The sequence below is a fragment of the Lasioglossum baleicum genome, chromosome 4, assembly GCF_051020765.1.
Source record: "Lasioglossum baleicum chromosome 4, iyLasBale1, whole genome shotgun sequence".
Lineage (NCBI taxonomy): Eukaryota > Metazoa > Arthropoda > Insecta > Hymenoptera > Halictidae > Lasioglossum > Lasioglossum baleicum.
The window spans coordinates 3,445,568-3,466,742 of record NC_134932.1 but is presented as its reverse complement, the minus strand read 5'-3'; the positions used below and the strand labels follow the sequence as shown (position 1 = coordinate 3,466,742).

General features: G+C 43.4%; 2 long non-coding RNA genes across 2 annotated transcripts; one reads left to right on the top strand and one right to left on the bottom strand.

The window, feature by feature from the left end:
* The first annotated feature begins 957 nt into the window (after positions 1 to 957).
* LOC143207757 (uncharacterized) lies at positions 958 to 5,593 on the top strand. Its single transcript, XR_013008743.1, has 4 exons — positions 958 to 1,117; positions 1,491 to 1,713; positions 1,778 to 2,089; positions 2,172 to 5,593. It is a non-coding gene; the product is annotated as an uncharacterized LOC143207757 (long non-coding RNA).
* A 5,150-nt stretch (positions 5,594 to 10,743) lies between these two features.
* Positions 10,744 to 12,944, bottom strand: LOC143208025 (uncharacterized). Its single transcript, XR_013008813.1, has 6 exons — positions 12,747 to 12,944; positions 12,561 to 12,664; positions 12,366 to 12,471; positions 12,175 to 12,276; positions 11,984 to 12,084; positions 10,744 to 11,893 (listed from the first exon to the last, which is right to left on the bottom strand). It is a non-coding gene; the product is annotated as an uncharacterized LOC143208025 (long non-coding RNA).
* Between the last annotated feature and the right edge of the window lie 8,231 nt (positions 12,945 to 21,175).

The window sequence follows — 21,175 nt, the reverse complement described above, 5'->3', positions numbered from 1 at the left end:
CGACGGTCAACTCCGGTCTCAGTGCCTATAAAAACCTGGAGTTGACCGTTTTCCCTGGCCTTCCATCCGAACGGGAAAGGACAATATGACAGTACATAGCAGGTACAGAGGTAGTTAATTTTTACCACGTTTATATTAGTTTATGATTCTGGTCGCGCAATAATCAGCTACGAAGAATACAATGACCGTCGTAAAAACTGGCCTGCAAGGAATCTTATCTTTTTGGGAGGGTGGTTATTATTTCCCTTACTAATAGCTGCGCGTATTTTCCGTACATCAAACTATATTTTTCCAATTTCTTATTATGTGGTTTATTCATGTGAGTTTAACAATACCCAACCAGCACACATCGTCTCATAGATGTCTGTTTCATGTCGTCGTCCCGTCTGAACGTCTATGTCCCAAAGATACGTCTTTTAGTCGCCAAAAAGATATCTTTATGGAGACGTTGTTTTCACAGCAGAGGGTGAACGTCTTTCAGCTGTCTCATTTCAGTCGTAAATGCAACGTCTCCATAAAGGATATCTTTTTGGCGACTGAGAGACATTTTCCGGAGACGTTGTTTTTCCTACGCCGCCGGTAAAGAGTGGGGTGGAGTAGGGGGATACAGCTTCTAAGGAAGAACTTTTTTCTGTGCACTTTTTCGAAAAAAGAGCTCTGCATGCTAATCCGCAATAATACAGAGAGTATTTCAACGCAAAGAGCATTTGGAAAAAGTGTACAGAAAAAAAGTTCTTCCATAAAAATGTACACTTTTGTTGTTTACAAAGTTCCAAGAGCCAAATCCAAAAAAGGGCTCTGTACGGGACCCCGCAATAATGCAGAGAATATTTCAACACAAAGAGCATAAAAAAATATTGCTTCTTCGCGAAATGCGGCTTACCCGCGTGATCGAAAAAATCAAGCTGTTTCATATATTCTCTGTCAGTGTCTTTCCTGCGAGAAACATATCTGCTTTTCTGTCTTCGTAGTTCACCCCGAGTGGCGCTGTTGAAGTTACTATTTTTGGTCCGGCGCACATGGTCGACACCGGTCGACACCAGGTTTAGAGAAGTGTCTAATTGTATTAGTGTATTGTAATAGTGATAATTTATCCGACGAGTGTATATTTACAAAAGTAAGTACTTCCATTGCTGTTATTTGTTACCGTTAGTGTTTTTTGCTGATGCCCTTCCGCTATATTCGAAGTTTACAATGGGGTTGGCAAGAAAGTCAAAGAAAGTACTTTCGGTATTGTAAGGGGGTAGACTGCTTTTTCCAGGATTGCAAGGGTGCGGGATTGCAATTGATTGCAATCCTGGAAACGAGTCTACCGCCCTAATGTGTAAATAAGTGTGAAGTCAAAAAATGAACAAAAATTGGTCATATTTCCATTCCTTCATTCTATTTGCTATTTTTCTAAATATATTCTTTAATTAAATATATTTACGTCGTAATTACATATATGTTTAAATTAGTCTCTAAATTTTACCATACTTTTCAATTCTTAGAATATATACACACAAATGGAGATGCCTACAAATACATGGACCGTTGTCCAATTTTTGGCGGACGGAACGGTAGAAGCGGTGCCAAATAGTTGGCTGGAAGGCGACAAATGTTATTGGCCACCGGTACACAAATCAAAATTGAGCAACGCAATCCAACAATGTGAACTGCCTCAACCTTCGTGGGAGCACTTTTCTGTAAAGATCTTCAAAAACAGTACCTTTGGTAAGTTAAAGTAGTTACACACCATACATGTATAATTAAAATAATAATTATATAATGCTTCTAGATGGCTACACGAAGGCTAGAAGAAAAGCAAAGGAGGCCGAAGAGACCAATGACTTGTTTAATAAATACACTTAAAATAGCTGACGTTTATCTTTCATTTTCATTAAATTAACAGAATGTGATATGCTACATAACAATTTTTTATTTTAGGCAGCAGAAGTGCACAATACGGGGGGCACAACAGCTACAACTTTGCCAGGAAAGTCTAGGTATCATTATGACTGACGTGCTGGCATGGCGGTCTGCTATAGCTGATTGGGCCGGAAGGGCAAAAAACCGTTTGCAAATTATCGAACGGCCAGCCTTGTTATATGTAATTATCACCCTTATTTTAATATTATTATTATAATGATTATTCATGTGCAAATTAATAAACAAAGATATTCTTATTCAAGGTGCAGCGGAGAAAGCCAAAGTGGACGGCAGCCGGAAGAAACATGAACAAAGCGAGTGTGACCAAGTGATTTTAATTTCAATATATCTGTGGTTATCAGGAAGAACGCCGCATGTCACATATACTTTCACTTTCGATCGCTAATACTTTGACATAGGAGGTTGGTTAAATTGCATTGTTGTCTGAGCCTTCCAAACGTGTTTCCATGACTTTTTTTCTGGTAAATATGTACAGTAGCGGACAAAAGTGTAAGACCGCTCTAAAGAAGACGATAACTTTTTTAATATTTTACTATACGATTTGAACTTTTTTGGGAAACTAGAGCAATTAGTTTACTAAAGGACGAGAAAAGAAATTTTTTCAAAAATTGCAATTGATCGGAATTGTTGAAAAAATACTAAAAGTTGATTGTTTATTTAAACATATCCTGAAAATTTCGTCAAAATCGGTCGACGTTGCAATGAGCTACAAACGTTTAAAGATGGTAAAAATTGCAGATTTTCGGCAATAAATCGTGAAAATCTGCAATTTCTACCATCTTTAAACGTTTGTAGCTCATTGCAACGTCGACCGATTTTTACGAAATTTTCAGGATATGTTTGATTGACACAGATCTACACAAAACGTGTTTTTTAAATTTTCAATATAGGCCCACATAAAATAATTAAAAAATCAACTTTTAGTATTTTTTCAACAATTCCGATCAATTGCAATTTTTGAAAAAATTTCTTTTCACATCCTTTAGTAAACTAATTGCTCTAGCTTCCCAAAAAAGTTCAAATCGTATAGTACAATATTAAAAAAGTTATCGTCTTCTTTAGAGCGGTCTTAAACTTTTGTCCGCTACTGTAAATCCTATACTCTAAAGTCTAAAGCTCAATGAATGCATAAACTCGAATTTTTGAAATTGTGACATGCGGCGTTTTTCCTTACAACCACAGACATTATCAGTAATATTTTATTTTCACTTTTATATTTTATTTTAATTTTTATATTTTTTAATTTTAGTATACAGGGTGAGGCGCCAGAAACAGGCCCCCTGAATAAGCATTAATCAGATGTTAGTAGCTTTTTTGTAGATGGACGCGTAAAGGACATGTGAAGGTCAACTTGATTTTTTTAAATGGAATGAGGTATTTTTTAATACATCAATTATGCAGCTGGACATTCATTATAAAAAAGTACTAACCTATGTATGTCGAAAAATTAGTAGTTCAGGGGATATTTCAATTTAAATAACTCTAAAATACCATTACTGTCGTACTAAGACGTTAATGTTTACTTACTTATGTAACGTCTTAGTACGACAGTAATGGTATTTTAGAGTTATTTAAATTGAAATATCTCCTGAACTATTAACTTTTCGACATACATAGGTCCAGCTGCATCATTGATGTATTAAAAAATACCTCATTCCATTTAAAAAAATTAAGTTGACCTTCACATGTCCTTTACGCGTCCACCTGTAAAAAAATAATACACTACATAATGTACCCCTTCAGACCATGCAACTTCTGTATACAAAACTTTTTCGTGCAACGCATACTTTGGAAGTTATTATAGGTGTGCAAGTTGCGTGGACCACCCTGTATACTGATTCTGATGTTTCAACTGTATATTTTATTCAATTTTTATATTTTAATTTAAGTGTATTAATTTTAATGTTTTAAGTGCGTGATATTGTATTTTAATTTTAATACTTTATTTCTAATATATTAATTCTAATGTTTTAAGTGCGTGATATTTTATTCTGAATGTAGTATTTTATTTTACGCATACTTTGGAAGTTATTTATTGGTGTGCAAGTTGCGTGGACCACCCTGTATACTGATTCTGATGTTTCAACTGTATATTTTATTTCAATTTTTATATTTTAATTTAAGTGTATTAATTTTAATGTTTTAAGTGCGTGATATTGTATTTTAATTTTAATACTTTATTTCTAATATATTAATTCTAATGTTTTAAGTGCGTGATATTTTATTCTGAATGTAGTATTTTATTTTACGCATACTTTGGAAGTTATTTATTGGTGTGCAAGTTGCGTGGACCACCCTGTATACTGATTCTGATGTTTCAACTGTATATTTCATTTCAATTTTTATATTTTAATTTAAGTATATTAATTTTAATGTTTTAAGTCAGTGGTCGGCACGGAGGAGACTCTGCAGGCCGTTTTCGGCTCGCGCCGCCTCTTTTCACCGACCGCACGTCCCGTTCCCCGTAACGGCCCTAGTCCTCGAGGCAGCTCAGGCCCGTACCTATCCCAGACCGTATGAACTGCGCGTGGCGCATTAGGGCGACACCCGTATCAATAGGTTTCCACATTACCATTGAGGTACTATTGTAAATGCGTTTTTTTATGTGGTTTCCCCTGTAGGCCTATTCCACTCTGTTGCATGACAATTTCTGAAACTAACTTTGAACAATAAACACGGAAAAGAGAGATATATATATATATATATATACATATATATAACTTTGACAAATACTTCGATAACCGTTTCATTGATTTCGATTCCCTTAAAAATGATTTCAGACTATTTCAGAACCCCCTCGCGGCCATAATCGAAGAACAAGCTTCCGAGTATCAAGAGGAACTTCGCGATTTTCATCAAAAAGTTCCTCTGAAGACTAGGGAAGAAAACAGTGTCGAATTTTTTAAAATATTAAATGAATCAAGATATCCTCTCCTCAGAAATTTCGCACTGAGAATTTTTTCAATGTTCGGATCGACATATCTGTGCGTATGTTCGTTTTATAAAATGCGGAATATTAAATCGGAAAAGCGCACCCGGTTGAATGACGCTTCTTTATCGTCTGCGATGCGAGCCGCGACATCTAATCTTTCATTTGATATATCTGATATTCTGAGTACATCTAACCGTCCACGAAGAAGTTTGTCTGAATGACTGTTTAAAATTTTGGCAATGGAATTAAGAAGTAGTTCTCTCTCTCTCTCTCTCTCTTCCGCATTTATTGTTCAAAGTTAGTTTCAGAAATTGTCATGCAGCAGAGTGGAATAGGCCTACAGGGGAAACCACATAAAAAAAAACGCATTGACAATAGTACCTCAACGGTAATGTCGAAACCCATTGATACGAGTGTCGCCCTAATGCGCCACGCGCAGTTCATACAGTCTGGGATATGTACGGGCCTGAGGACTAGGGCCGTTACGGAGAGCGAGACGTGCGGTGGGAAAAGGAGGCGGCGCGAGCCGAGAGCGGCCTGCAGAGTCTCCTCCGTGCCGACCACTGTTTTAAGTGCGTGATATTGTATTTTAATTTTAATACTTTATTTCTAATATATATTAGAATTTAATATATTAATTTTAATGTTTTATATATATTATTTTATATATATTTTTATTTTATAAATAGTACATATATTATTATAATAAACTATTTGTTCGTTTACTTTAAACTATTATCGTAAATTGATTTTTCCCTCCCACTCCCTTTTCGCATAAATACGTCTCTCTAACAAGCTCAAGAGACTTCTGAAAGTCGCCTAAAAGATGCCCGACAGAGTCGTGGAACATGTCTCTACAATGCCTGAAACACGACTAACAGTCATTCTCAAGACCACTTTAAGACAGGCAACTTTGTAACAAACGACCTTCCGGAGCCCTTGTAGAGACTTTCCGGAGACATTCGCAGACATCTTTCAGACATTTGAATGTCTAGCGGCAGACATCTTTCTGCTATCTTTGAGCTGTATCTGTGCTGGTTGGGTAGTTTCTAGGCCTTTCGGAATTTGTAGAAACGGGTAAAATAGAAAGAAGTATATATAGCAGCTGTTCTTCCGAGTTGTCATTGTTAGCCAATTAGGTGCTGTTTTTACGTGACCTGTTAATTACAGAATTATTTATTTCTCATAAAAGTAAATATTTGTATGGAGTTGATAGAAATAGACTTATCTTTTATAATTGTGGGCAGAATGCGGGATTTTATAGGCACTGAGACCGGAGTTGACCGTCGACGGTACATGCATTATGCTGGAGTTTTATAATACTTTTTATGATCCAAAACTATTTTTGTATGTATTTTGCTTAAAAATGTTACTTAAATATTTTTAAAACATTAAAAAAACATTGTTAAACTCGTATGAGTAAACCATATACATAATAAGAAATTGAAAAAATAAAGTTTGACGTATGGAAAAAAAAACCACTATCGACAGGATTCGAACCCCAGAGTATCCGCTCCGTAGTCGGACGCCTTAACCGCGGTGCCAACCGGCGATGTTGTAAGCGTTGCGAACATTCTGGTATATATCGCACAGAATACAATTTTTTCTTTCTCTCAAATCACATTTTTTAGGTAAAATAATTGCTTGTTTCAGTGTAATAACGCTAAAAATTACTTAATATACGCACACGGTAAAGCCAACAAGTGTAACATTCCTCCTCACAGCAAAAACGTCGAAAAATTCGGTGTTTATTGTTTTTGACAATGATGCAGCCGAACAAAAAATCTAAAAAAAATTGACAACATTGCCTGTTATAGTACTTTATCAGGGAACCAAACAGCAAAATAGCATGTTTTCATATTTTTGAGAAAAAAATATTTTTCCGATTTTTTTTAGGTTTTTCATTTTTTACGACCACAGTTTGAAACAAAAAAATCTGAAAAAATTCTCAAAAATGCGCCTTGGGATCCAGAATGTGTCACATTTTTTTCAGAATTTTAGAACGCATTTTAGACCGGAAAATGCGCCGGAAACCGCAAAATCTATTTTTCCCTGTAACTACCCTCACGGGCAAGCTAGAGGGCTGAAATTTTACTCAGAGGGGTTTTTCTTGGAAAGCTTTCGAATGGTTCAGTAGCCGTTGAAAAAGCTCTAAGGGCAGTTTTGACCATCTTAATCGGCTAGGCCAGTGGTCGGCACGGAGGAGACTCTGCAGGCCGTTTTCGGCTCGCGCCGCCTCTTTTCACCGACCGCACGTCCCGTTCCCCGTAACGGCCCTAGTCCTCGAGGCAGCTCAGGCCCGTACCTATCCTTTCGAAAATGTTACCTCTCTTTATTTAAACTAGAAACTGACAACACAACTTGACCGCTGTTCTCTCTCTCGCTATATTAACATACTAAGCTTAACCGCTAAACGCTAGGCACGTGCAGCCTATTCTAAATCTAACCTAAAGATAAAAACCCAGCACCCGGATTTTCCGTCCGAGAATTAACGGCCCGCGATTTTTCCGTCGGGAGACGAAACCTCGCCTAAGTCTCGCTGTTCAGGAATTTAAGGAACGAGCAAATTTTTGTCCAGAATTTATAGGTACTCACCCTACAACCTAAACGCTAGCACCCCTTCTATAAATTTTCACGTTAAGATCTCCCGTCCGAAAACTTACGGCCCGAGAATTTCCCGTCCAGGAATTTATGGCGCGAGAAGAACCCTAGTCCAAGTCTCACTGTCAGGGAATTTATAGCACGACACAATTTTTGTCCAGAAATTTTCTGTACGCACCCTACCGTGCGTACATCAAGTTCTTGGACATTTTTTCCACAAATCGCAACTTGAAAAGCCGAACTGTCCACTCTTTCCCTGTCCCTGTCGGCACTACCACCCACGAGGGTAACACTTAAGTCGTCGAATTGAGCTAAATCCGAAAACTTACGGCACCGGTGCTTGCCGTCGCACTCTGTCACCCGAGTCCAGAAATTTACGGCGCGAGCTCGAATCCCGCCGTCGGATACCGAGTCCGGAAATTAACGGCCCGGGTTTTTGCCGTCGGCTGCCGAGTCCGGAAATTAACGGCCCGGGATTTTGCCGTCGGACGCCCACGCGCCAGCAAGGAGACAGCCTATCGCCCTTCCACGCCTCAGACTTTGTTACCAAAGCCGGGTGGAGGGCAGGAAAGTATAAAGAAGCTCGTTTATCGTGCTCGTCCCTCTCTTTGTTACCAAACAGTGGGAGAATACGTAACCGATGCTTGGATGTTATTTTCTTTTCCACTTTTTAGCTCCTTGCTGCCGCGTACGCCCACGCCGCCCCAGGCCCGTACCTATCCCAGACCGTATGAACTGCGCGTGGCGCATTAGGGCGACACCCGTATCAATAGGTTTCCACATTACCATTGAGGTACTATTGTAAATGCGTTTTTTTATGTGGTTTCCCCTGTAGGCCTATTCCACTCTGTTGCATGACAATTTCTGAAACTAACTTTGAACAATAAACACGGAAAAGAGATATATATATATATATATATATATATATATATATATATATATATACATATATATAACTTTGACAAATACTTCGATAACCGTTTCACTGATTTCGATTCCCTTAAAAATGATTTCAGACTATTTCAGAACCCCCTCGCGGCCATAATCGAAGAACAAGCTTCCGAGTATCAAGAGGAACTTCGCGATTTTCATCAAAAAGTTCCTCTGAAGACTAGGGAAGAAAACAGTGTCGAATTTTTTAAAATATTAAATGAATCAAGATATCCTCTCCTCAGAAATTTCGCACTGAGAATTTTTTCAATGTTCGGATCGACATATTTGTGCGTATGTTCGTTTTATAAAATGCGGAATATTAAATCGGAAAAGCGCACCCGGTTGAATGACGCTTCTTTATCGTCTGCGATGCGAGCCGCGACATCTAATCTTTCATTTGATATATCTGATATTCTGAGTACATCTAACCGTCCACGAAGAAGTTTGTCTGAATGACTGTTTAAAATTTTGGCAATGGAATTAAGAAGTAGTTCTCTCTCTCTCTCTCTCTCTCTTCCGCATTTATTGTTCAAAGTTAGTTTCAGAAATTGTCATGCAGCAGAGTGGAATAGGCCTACAGGGGAAACCACTAGGAGTGCGCGGGTTCCCGAAATTTACGGGAACCCGACAGTCGAGTCGAGCCGGAGAAAGTCGAGCGAGCTCGAGCGAGTACTCGAGACATCTGAATGTTCGAGTAGCTTGATCGCATCGAGTAGCTTGATCGCATCGGGTAGCTTGATCGCATCGGGTAGCTTGATCGCATCGGGTAGCTTGATCGCATCGGGTAGCTTGATCGCATCGGGTAGCTTGATCGCATCGGGTAGCTTGATCGCGTCGGATGCTTGATCGTCACGGATAGCCGGAGACATTCGGATTACATTATTACATAGATTAGCCAAACTCGGACGCGATCTTTTTATACTCGTGATTAAACATACGATTCGTAATTCGCACTAATGAGGTCCTAAATTATGTACTCGGTTTTATAAGACGAAATATACAATATATACATATATATATATATTTCGGTTGTGGATTTCGGTTTCGGCTATGGTTCTGATGATTTCGATGATTTTTTATAATGTTATACAAATCAACATTTTGAACAAATAATTACAAAAATTTGTATTATTATGTATTATTAAACTATTATCTATTATTATTCTTTATTTGAACAATTTTTTAAATAAGTAATCTTTTGTAATATTTACAATTTTATTTATATACTCATTATTTAAATACGTATTTATTATTTAAACAATTATTTAAATAAATGTTTATGCTGCAAAATATAATGTATACAAATCCGTTTGTATACTTATTATTTATATAGCTATTTATTATTATTTATTTAAACAATTTTTAAATAAATAAATTTTTATAATGTATAGAAACTTGTTTATTTTACATTATTTGAATTATTGTTTCAATAAGAATTTATTGTCAAAACGGTTATTTAAATAAATAAATATCTGTAATATATATATATTTATATAGGGGGAGTTCCCCTAGCCCCGGACAGCACCTAGTATCGGACATTAGCTGTATCTCAATAATCTGAAATGCAACAAAGTCGTTTTAACCGTCAAAACAAAGGAAAGGCTAAAACAAACGACGTGCGGAAATTGCACGTTTCTGTCGCGTGAACAAAGCCATTAAAATCATTCGACTGTTAGCGTTCTTGTAAAAATATTATAAAAGATTACTTATTTAAAAATATTATAAAAGATTACTTATTTAAAAATATTATAAAAGATTACTTATTTAAAAATATTATAAAAGATTACTTATTTAAAAATATTATAAAAGATTACTTATTTAAAAATATTATAAAAGATTACTTATTTAAAAATATTATAAAAGATTACTTATTTAAAAAATTGTTCAAATAAAGAATAATAATAGATAATACTTTAATAATACATAATAATACAAATTTTTGTAATTATTTGTTCAAAATGTTGATTTGTATAACATTATAAAAAATTATCGAAATCATCAGAATCATAGCCGAAACCGAAATCAAATTTAATCACGAGTATAAAAAGATCGCGTCCGAGTTTGGCTAATCTATGTAATAATGTAATCCGAATGTCTCCGGCTATCCGTGACGATCAAGCATCCGATGCGATCAAGCTACCCGATGCGATCAAGCTACTCGATGCGATCAAGCTACTCGAACATTCAGATGTCTCGAGTACTCGCTCGAGCTCGCTCGACTTTCTCCGGCTCGACCCGAACCCGTATATGCGGGAACCCGCGCACCCCTAGAAACCACATAAAAAAAAACGCATTGACAATAGTACCTCAACGGTAATGTCGAAACCCATTGATACGAGTGTCGCCCTAATGCGCCACGCGCAGTTCATACAGTCTGGGATATGTACGGGCCTGAGGACTAGGGCCGTTACGGAGAGCGAGACGTGCGGTGGGAAAAGGAGGCGGCGCGAGCCGAGAGCGGCCTGCAGAGTCTCCTCCGTGCCGACCACTGTTTTAGAGAACGACCTTTTTGGAAAATCGCTCTGGAGGGGAGAACTAAGGCTTCGCGGTCGCCTGTTAGCCGATTACCCTCCAGAGCGGTTTTAACAGTTGAGGTAGAAGGATAGCGAATTTTTAATACAGTGATTTCCAGTGGCGCACCCAGGATGTAATCTTGGGGGGGGGGGGCGAGTTGAACCCAGCCCTAGGTTTTGCGTGATGACCTTTTTTTTAAGCCAAAATATCTATCAACGGTACCCAGGACTATTCCGCGATTTTAATTTTGGAAGCTGAATATTTTTTTCTTGGTGGGGGACTTGGCCCCCTGGCTCCCCCCCTGGGTGCGCCACTGGTGATTTCCAGTCTTTGTTCGGCATTTAGAATAGTGAGCATACGTTAGCTTATTTTTTAGTGTCTGGTGATAGCCTTGCAGTGTGTAATTCGGATGCTGGAGAGCATGGATATAGGAATATAGGGATGGAGCATGTCGTTGCGGGGTGTAAGTCATTTTCAGGGGGGGACGAGGTAGAAGCATGGAATTATGGGTTGGAATTGCATCTTTTTCATTGGCTGTGTCCGGCGCAAGCGCAGTACGTCATTATGCATGCGTTACATCATGTATATAATATAGGGATGGAGCGTGAGCTAGCATTATGGGTAAGGGGGGTTATTTTTCGATAACGGCCATATAACGGCAAATAGAACGCGAGGGATTAAAGAAAACTAAAATTATAGAATATAGAAAGGAAATTAAAACGTGTAACACGAATTAAAGAACATACTAATTTTACATAATTTCTTATTTATATTTTAAAATTATTATTTTTAGTAAATAAAAAAAGAGAAGATACACAATAGTTTAATGAATCAAATAGCTGTTAAATATAACAATTAATTGAACAAAGTGTATTACGTACCAAAGTTTAACTTTCCATAACATAGCGAATGCCTAACGGCGTAATTATTTAACATCCAGACGTACTTTGATCTATCTATGCAGATGCTTCAATCATACGGCCTCTGAAACATGTAAAGAAAATATATATTGTAGTGTAATGAATTAAATAGCTAGTAAATATAACAATAAATTGAACAAAGTGCATTACGTACCAAAGATAAAATTTCAACAACGTAGCTGGGCTGGATGGGGTGTTATTTATAAACCAGGCGTCCATCGAATTACCTACATGGATGTCTCGATTGTACAGTATCTGAAACATATAAAAAATGTCTAATTGTAGTTGGCAGTGTTAAATAGCTACTCTTTATAATAAATTAATTCATTAGAAAGCGGTACGTACCAAAGATATAAATTTCAATAATGTAGCTGGGCTCGATGGACAGCTTTTATAATTCAGACGTGTCATTAAACTATCCATGTAGATTCTTCGACTGTACCGCATCTGAAACACATAGAAATGTTTAATTGTAGTTGGCAGCGTTAAATAGCTACTCTTTATAATAAATTAATTCATTAGAAAGCGGTATGTACCTAAGATATAAATTCGCAATAATGTAAGCCAGGCTCGATGGGTTGTTTATTTACAATTCAGGCGTGTCATTGAACTATCCAAGTAGATTCCTCGATTGTACGGTATCTGAAACACATAGAAATGTTTAATTGTAGTTGGCAGCGTTAAATAGCTACTCTTTATAATAAATTAATTCATTGGAAAGCGGTACGTACCAAAGATAAAAATTTCAATAATATAGCTGGGCTCGATGGGTAGTTTATCTATAATTCTGACGTGTCGTTGAACCATCCATGTAGATTCTTGGACTGTACGGCATCTGGAACACATGGAAACTTTTAATCGTAGCTGGCAGCGTTGAACAGCTATTCTTTGTAACAAATTATGGTCGGGTGCATTACTTATAGAGAATCAGCCGGTAAGCGGGAAATCACTCTCAAACGTTGAAATAGGAATACAATGGGGATAGGAGCCAAATAAGACTCTCTCAGATTTGTATAAGACTCGTCTTGAAAATAAATAAAGCCGCCTCTAGCGGCCATCCATCGTACGAAAAATGTTGGGCACGATCGAAGCACTGGCTCGCGGTTCGTACCTGTTCGCGCGCGGTTTGTTTCCCCCCCTTTCCTTTTTTTCTCTCTGTCGTATTGTCGGCTCGCGTGCACGGCGCGTGCTTCTCCTGGCTTCTCCTTTGTATTCGTGTCGTCGCGGGTCCCGTTTCTTTCGTTATCGGAATTATTCGTTCGCTACTTGTTAGGTTAGTCGAGTAAAAACACGTGCGAGAGGATGCATCCCGCAGGCTAGTCGAGTAAAAACACGTGCGAGAGGATGCATCCCGCAGGCTAGTGGAGTAAAAACACGTGCGAGAGGATGCATCCCGCAGGCTAGTGGAGTAAAAACACGTGCGAGAGGATGCATCCCGCAGGCTAGTGGAGTAAAAACACGTGCGAGAGGATGCATCCCGCAGGCTAGTGGAGTAAAAACACATGCGAGAGGATGCATCGCGCAGGCTAGTCGAGTAAAAACACGTGCGAGAGGATGCATCCCGCAGGCTAGTCGAGTAAAAACACGTGCGAGAGGATGCATCCCGCAGGCTAGTCGAGTTGAAACACGTGCGAGAGGATGCATCACGCAGGCTAGTCGAGTAAAAACACGTGCGAGAGGATGCATCCCGCAGGCTAGTCGAGTAGAAACACGTGCGAGAGGATGCATCCCGCAGGCTAGTCGAGTAAAAACACGTGCGAGAGGATGCATACCGCAGGCTAGTCGAGTAAAAACACGTGCGAGAGGATGCATCCCGCAGGCTAGTCGAGTAAAAACACGTGCGAGAGGATGCATCCCGCAGGCTAGTCGAGTAAAAACACGTGCGAGAGGATGCATCCCGCAGGCTAGTCGAGTAAAAACACGTGCGAGAGGATGCATCCCGCAGGCTGGTCGAGTAAAAACACGTGCGAGAGGATGCATCCCGCAGGCTAGTCGAGTAAAAACACGTGGGAGAGGATGCATCCCGCAGGCTAGTCGAGTAAAAACACGTGCGAGAGGATGCATCCCGCAGGCTAGTCGAGTAAAAACACGTGCGAGAGGATGCATCCCGCAGGCTAGTCGAGTAAAAACACGTGCGAGAGGATGCATCCCGCAGGCTAGTCGAGTAAAAACACGTGCGAGAGGATGGCTCTGGCAGGCTAGTCGAGTACAAACACGTGCGAGAGGATGGCTCTCGCAGGCTAGTCGAGTAGAAACACGTGCGAGAGGATGCATCCCGCAGGCTAGTCGAGTAAAAACACGTGCGAGAGGATGCATCCCGCAGGCTAGTCGAGTAAAAACACGTGCGAGAGGATGCATCCCGCAGGCTAGTCGAGTAAAAACACGTGCGAGAGGATGCATCGCGCAGGCTAGTCGAGTAAAAACACGTGAGAGAGGATGCATCGCGCAGGCTAGTCGAGTAAAAACACGTGCGAGAGGATGCATCGCGCAGGCTAGTCGAGTAAAAACACGTGCGAGAGGATGCATCGCGCAGGCTAGTCGAGTAAAAACACGTGCGAGAGGATGCATCGCGCAGGCTAGTCGAGTAAAAACACGTGCGAGAGGATGCATCCCGCAGGCTAGTCGAGTAAAAACACGTGCGAGAGGATGCATCCCGCAGGCTAGTCGAGTTGAAACACGTGCGAGAGGATGCATCACGCAGGCTAGTCGAGTAAAAACACGTGCGAGAGGATGCATCCCGCAGGCTAGTCGAGTAGAAACACGTGCGAGAGGATGCATCCCGCAGGCTAGTCGAGTAAAAACACGTGCGAGAGGATGCATCACGCAGGCTAGTCGAGTAGAAACACGTGCGAGAGGATGCATCCCGCAGGCTAGTCGAGTAAAAACACGTGCGAGAGGATGCATCCCGCAGGCTAGTCGAGTAAAAACACGTGCGAGAGGATGCATCCCGCAGGCTAGTCGAGTTGAAACACGTGCGAGAGGATGCATCACGCAGGCTAGTCGAGTAAAAACACGTGCGAGAGGATGCATCCCGCAGGCTAGTCAAGTAAAAACACGTGCGAGAGGATGCTTCCCGCAGGCTAGTCGAGTAGAAACACGTGCGGGAGGATGCATCCCGCAGGCTAGTCGAGTAAAAACACGTGCGAGAGGATGCATCCCGCAGGCTAGTGGAGTAAAAACACGTGCGGGAGGATGCATCCCGCAGGCTAGTCGAGTTGAAACACGTGCGAGAGGATGCATCCCGCAGGCTAGTCAAGTAAAAACACGTGCGAGAGGATGCATCGCGCAGGCTAGTCGAGTAAAAACACGTGCGAGAGGATGCATCCCGCAGGCTAGTCGAGTAAAAACACGTGGGAGAGGATGCATCCCGCAGGCTAGTCGAGTAAAAACACGTGCGAGAGGATGCATCCCGCAGGCTAGTCGAGTAAAAACACGTGCGGGAGGATGCATCCCGAAGGCTAGTCGAGTAAAAACACGTGCGAGAGGATGCATCCCGAAGGCTAGTCGAGTAAAAACACGTGCGAGAGGATGCATCCCGCAGGCTAGTCGAGTAAAAACACGTGCGAGAGGATGGCTCTCGCAGGCTAGTCGAGTAAAAACACGTGCGACAGGATGCATCGCGCAGGCTAGTCGAGTAAAAACACGTGCGAGAGGATGCATCGCGCAGGCTAGTCGAGTAAAAACACGTGCGACAGGACGCATCGCGCAGGCTACTCGAGTAAAAACACGTGCGAGAGGATGCATCGCGCAGGCTAGTCGAGTAAAAACACGTGCGAGAGGATGCATCCCGCAGGCTAGTCGAGTAAAAACACGTGCGACAGGATGCATCGCGCAGGCTAGTCGAGTAAAAACACGTGCGAGAGGATGCATCGCGCAGGCTAGTCGAGTAAAAACACGTGCGAGAGGATGCATCCCGCAGGCTAGTCGAGTAAAAACACGTGCGGGAGGATGCATCCCGAAGGCTAGCCGAGTAAAAACACGTGCGAGAGGATGCATCCCGAAGGCTAGTCGAGTAAAAACACGTGCGAGAGGATGCATCCCGCAGTCTAGTCGAGTAAAAACACGTGCGAGAGGATGGCTCTCGCAGGCTAGTCGAGTAAAAACACGTGCGATAGGATGGCTCTCGCAGGCTAGTCGAGTACAAACACGTGCGAGAGGATGCATCCCGCAGGCTAGTCGAGTAGAAACACGTGCGAGAGGATGCATCCCGCAGGCTAGTCGAGTAAAAACACGTGCGAGAGGATGCATCGCGCAGGCTAGTCGAGTAAAAACACGTGCGAGAGGATGCATCCCGCAGGCTAGTCGAGTAAAAACACGTGCGAGAGGATGCATCGCGCAGGCTAGTCGAGTAAAAACACGTGCGAGAGGATGCATCGCGCAGGCTAGTCGAGTTGAAACACGTGCGAGAGGATGCATCACGCAGGCTAGTCGAGTAAAAACACGTGCGAGAGGATGCATCCCGCAGGCTAGTCAAGTAAAAACACGTGCGAGAGGATGCTTCCCGCAGGCTAGTCGAGTAGAAACACGTGCGAGAGGATGCATCCCGCAGGCTAGTCGAGTAAAAACACGTGCGAGAGGATGCATCCCGCAGGCTAGTGGAGTAAAAACACGTGCGGGAGGATGCATCCCGCAGGCTAGTCGAGTTGAAACACGTGCGAGAGGATGCATCCCGCAGGCTAGTCAAGTAAAAACACGTGCGAGAGGATGCATCCCGCAGGCTAGTCGAGTAAAAACACGTGCGAGAGGATGCATCCCGCAGGCTAGTCGAGTAAAAACACGTGCGGGAGGATGCATCCCGAAGGCTAGTCGAGTAAAAACACGTGCGAGAGGATGGCTCTCGCAGGCTAGTCGAGTACAAACACGTGCGAGAGGATGCATCCCGCAGGCTAGTCGAGTAAAAACACGTGCGAGAGGATGGCTCTCGCAGGCTAGTCGAGTAAAAACACGTGCGAGAGGATGGCTCTCGCAGGCTAGTCGAGTACAAACACGTGCGAGAGGATGCATCCCGCAGGCTAGTCGAGTAGAAACACGTGCGAGAGGATGCATCCCGCAGGCTAGTCGAGTAAAAACACGTGCGAGAGGATGCATCGCGCAGGCTAGTCGAGTAAAAACACGTGCGAGAGGATGCATCGCGCAGGCTAGTCGAGTTGAAACACGTGCGAGAGGATGCATCACGCAGGCTAGTCGAGTAAAAACTCGTGCGAGAGGATGCATCCCGCAGGCTAGTCAAGTAAAAACACGTGCGAGAGGATGCTTCCCGCAGGCTAGTCGAGTAGAAACACGTGCGAGAGGATGCATCCCGCAGGCTAGTCGAGTAAAAACACGTGCGAGAGGATGCATCCCGCAGGCTAGTGGAGTAAAAACACGTGCGGGAGGATGCATCCCGCAGGCTAGTCGAGTTGAAACACGTGCGAGAGGATGCATCCCGCAGGCTAGTCAAGTAAAAACACGTGCGAGAGGATGCATCGCGCAGGCTAGTCGAGTAAAAACACGTGCGAGAGGATGCATCCCGCAGGCTAGTCGAGTAAAAACACGTGGGAGAGGATGCATCCCGCAGGCTAGTCGAGTAAAAACACGTGCGAGAGGATGCATCCCGCAGGCTAGTCGAGTAAAAACACGTGCGGGAGGATGCATCCCGAAGGCTAGTCGAGTAAAAACACGTGCGAGAGGATGGCTCTCGCAGGCTAGTCGAGTACAAACACGTGCGAGAGGATGCATCCCGCAGGCTAGTCGAGTAAAAACACGTGCGAGAGGATGGCTCTCGCAGGCTAGTCGAGTAAAAACACGTGCGAGAGGATGGCTCTCGCAGGCTAGTCGAGTACAAACACGTGCGAGAGGATGCATCCCGCAGGCTAGTCGAGTAGAAACACGTGCGAGAGGATGCATCCCGCAGGCTAGTCGAGTAAAAACACGTGCGAGAGAATGCATCCCGCAGGCTAGTCGAGTAAAAACACGTGCGAGAGGATGCATCCCGCATGCTAGTCGAGTTGAAACACGTGCGAGAGGATGCATCCCGCAGGCTAGTCGAGTAAAAACACGTGCGAGAGGATGCATCGCGCAGGCTAGTCGAGTAAAAACACGTGCGAGAGGATGCATCGCGCAGGCTAGTCGAGTAAAAACACGTGCGAGAGGATGGCTCTCGCAGGCTAGTCGAGTACAAACACGTGCGAGAGGATGGCTCTCGCAGGCTAGTCGAGTAGAAACACGTGCGAGAGGGTGCATCCCGCAGGCTAGTCGAGTAAAAACACGTGCGAGAGGATGCATCCCGCAGGCTAGTCGAGTAAAAACACGTGGGAGAGGATGCATCCCGCAGGCTAGTCGAGTAAAAACACGTGCGAGAGGATGCATCGCGCAGGCTAGTCGAGTAAAAACACGTGCGAGAGGATGCATCCCGCAGGCTAGTCGAGTAAAAACACGTGCGAGAGGATGCATCCCGCAGGCTAGTCGAGTAAAAACACGTGCGAGAGGATGGCTCTCGCAGGCTAGTCGAGTAAAAACACGTGCGAGAGGATGCATACCGCAGGCTAGTCGAGTAAAAACACGTGCGAGAGGATGCATCCCGCAGGCTAGTCGAGTAAAAACACGTGCGAGAGGATGCATCCCGCAGGCTAGTCGAGTAAAAACACGTGCGAGAGCATGCATCCCGCAGGCTAGTCGAGTAAAAACACGTGCGAGAGGATGCATCCCGCAGGCTAGTCGAGTTGAAACACGTGCGAGAGGATGCATCACGCAGGCTAGTCGAGTAAAAACACGTGCGAGAGGATGCTTCCCGCAGGCTAGTCGAGTAGAAACACGTGCGGGAGGATGCATCCCGCAGGCTAGTCGAGTAAAAACACGTGCGAGAGGATGCATCCCGCAGGCTAGTGGAGTAAAAACACGTGCGGGAGGATGCATCCCGCAGGCTAGTCGAGTTGAAACACGTGCGAGAGGATGCATCCCGCAGGCTAGTCAAGTAAAAACACGTGCGAGAGGATGCATCGCGCAGGCTAGTCGAGTAAAAACACGTGCGAGAGGATGCATCCCGCAGGCTAGTCGAGTAAAAACACGTGGGAGAGGATGCATCCCGCAGGCTAGTCGAGTAAAAACACGTGCGAGAGGATGCATCCCGCAGGCTAGTCGAGTAAAAACACGTGCGGGAGGATGCATCCCGAAGGCTAGTCGAGTAAAAACACGTGCGAGAGGATGCATCCCTAAGGCTAGTCGAGTAAAAACACGTGCGAGAGGATGCATCCCGCAGGCTAGTCGAGTAAAAACACGTGCGAGAGGATGCATCGCGCAGGCTAGTCGAGTAAAAACACGTGCGAGAGGATGCATCCCGCAGGCTAGTGGAGTAAAAACACGTGCGGGAGGATGCATCCCGCAGGCTAGTCGAGTTGAAACACGTGCGAGAGGATGCATCCCGCAGGCTAGTCAAGTAAAAACACGTGCGAGAGGATGCATCGCGCAGGCTAGTCGAGTAAAAACACGTGCGAGAGGATGCATCCCGCAGGCTAGTCGAGTAAAAACACGTGGGAGAGGATGCATCCCGCAGGCTAGTCGAGTAAAAACACGTGCGAGAGGATGCATCCCGCAGGCTAGTCGAGTAAAAACACGTGCGGGAGGATGCATCCCGAAGGCTAGTCGAGTAAAAACACGAGCGAGAGGATGGCTCTCGCAGGCTAGTCGAGTACAAACACGTGCGAGAGGATGCATCCCGCAGGCTAGTCGAGTAAAAACACGTGCGATCCCAAAAAAACCTGCGCATGCGCATCCCAAAAAACCTGCGCATGCGCATCTCAAAAACAAGCTTCTCAGCCTCATGGCTAGGATCAAAGTGCTGTAGTCAAAACACGTGTTAGGAGATGCATTCTATGGGTTAGGTTAGTCAAAACTCGTGTTTGGAGATGCATTCTATGGGTTATGTTAGTGAAAACACGTGTTTTCGCTCACCTAACCTGCGGTATGCATCCTCTCACTCTGGTTTTCGCTCACCTAACCTGCGGAATGCATCTTCTCATACGTGTTTTCGCTCACCTAACCTGCGGAATGAATGCATTGTTTCAAACACAAACTGCTCGGGCGCATGCCAATAAACATGCGCATCCTAAAAAAACCTGCGCATGCGCATCCTAAAAAACCTGCGCATGCGCATCCTAAGAAAACCTGCGCATGCGCATCCTAAAAAAACCTGCGCATGCGCATCCCATAAAACCTGCGCATGCGCATCCTAAAAAAACCTGCGCATGCGCATCCAAAAAAACCTGCGCATGCGCATCCCAAAAAACCCTGCGCATGCGCATGCCAAAAAACTTGCGCATGCGCATCCCAAAAAACCCTGCGCATGCGCATGCCAAAAAACTTGCGCATGCGCATTCCAAAAAAACTGCGCATGCGCATGCCAAAAAACCTGCGCATGCGCATCCCAAAAAACCTGCGCATGCGCATCCTAAAAAAACCTGCGCATGCGCATTCCAAAAAAACTGCGCATGCGCATGCCAAAAAACCTGCGCATGCGCATCCCAAAAAACCTGCGCATGCGCATTCCAAAAAACCTGTGTATGCGCATTCCAAAAAACCTGCGCATGTCAAAAAACCTGTGCAGGGGTTAGAGTTAGGGGTTAGTGTGAGTGTTAGTGTGTTGTGAGAGTGTTTTTGAGAGGTTAGTTTAGCGTTAGTGTGTTGTGAGAGTGTTTTTGAGAGGTTAGTTTAGCGTTAGTGTGTTGTGAGAGTGTTTTTGAGAGGTTAGTTTAGCGTTAGTGTGTTGTGAGAGTGTTTTTGAGAGGTTAGTTTAGCGTTAGTGTGTTGTGAGAGTGTTTTTGAGAGGTTAGTTTAGCGTTAGTGTGTTGTGAGAGTGTTTTTGAGAGGTTAGTTTAGCGTTAGTGTGTTGTGAGAGTGTTTTTGAGAGGTTAGTTTAGCGTTAGGTTAGGTTAGGTTAGGTTAGGTTAGGTTAGGTTAGGTTAGGTTAGGTTAGGTTAGGTTAGGTTAGGTTAGGTTAGGTTAGGTTAGGTTAGGTTAGGTTAGGTTAGGTTAGGTTAGGTTAGGTTAGGTTAGGTTAGGTTAGGTTAGGTTAGGTTAGGTTAGGTTAGGTTAGGTTAGGTTAGGTTAGGTTAGGTTAGGTTAGGTTAGGTTAGGTTAGGTTAGGTTAGGTTAGGTTAGGTTAGGTTAGGTTAGGTTAGGTTAGGTTAGGTTAGGTTAGGTTAGGTTAGGTTAGGTTAGGTTAGGTTAGGTTAGGTTAGGTTAGGTTAGGTTAGGTTAGGTTAGGTTAGGTTAGGTTAGGTTAGGTTAGGTTAGGTTGGTTAGGTTAGGTTAGGTTAGGTTAGGTTAGTAGTTAGGTTAGGTTAGGTTAGGTTAGGTTAGGTTAGGTTAG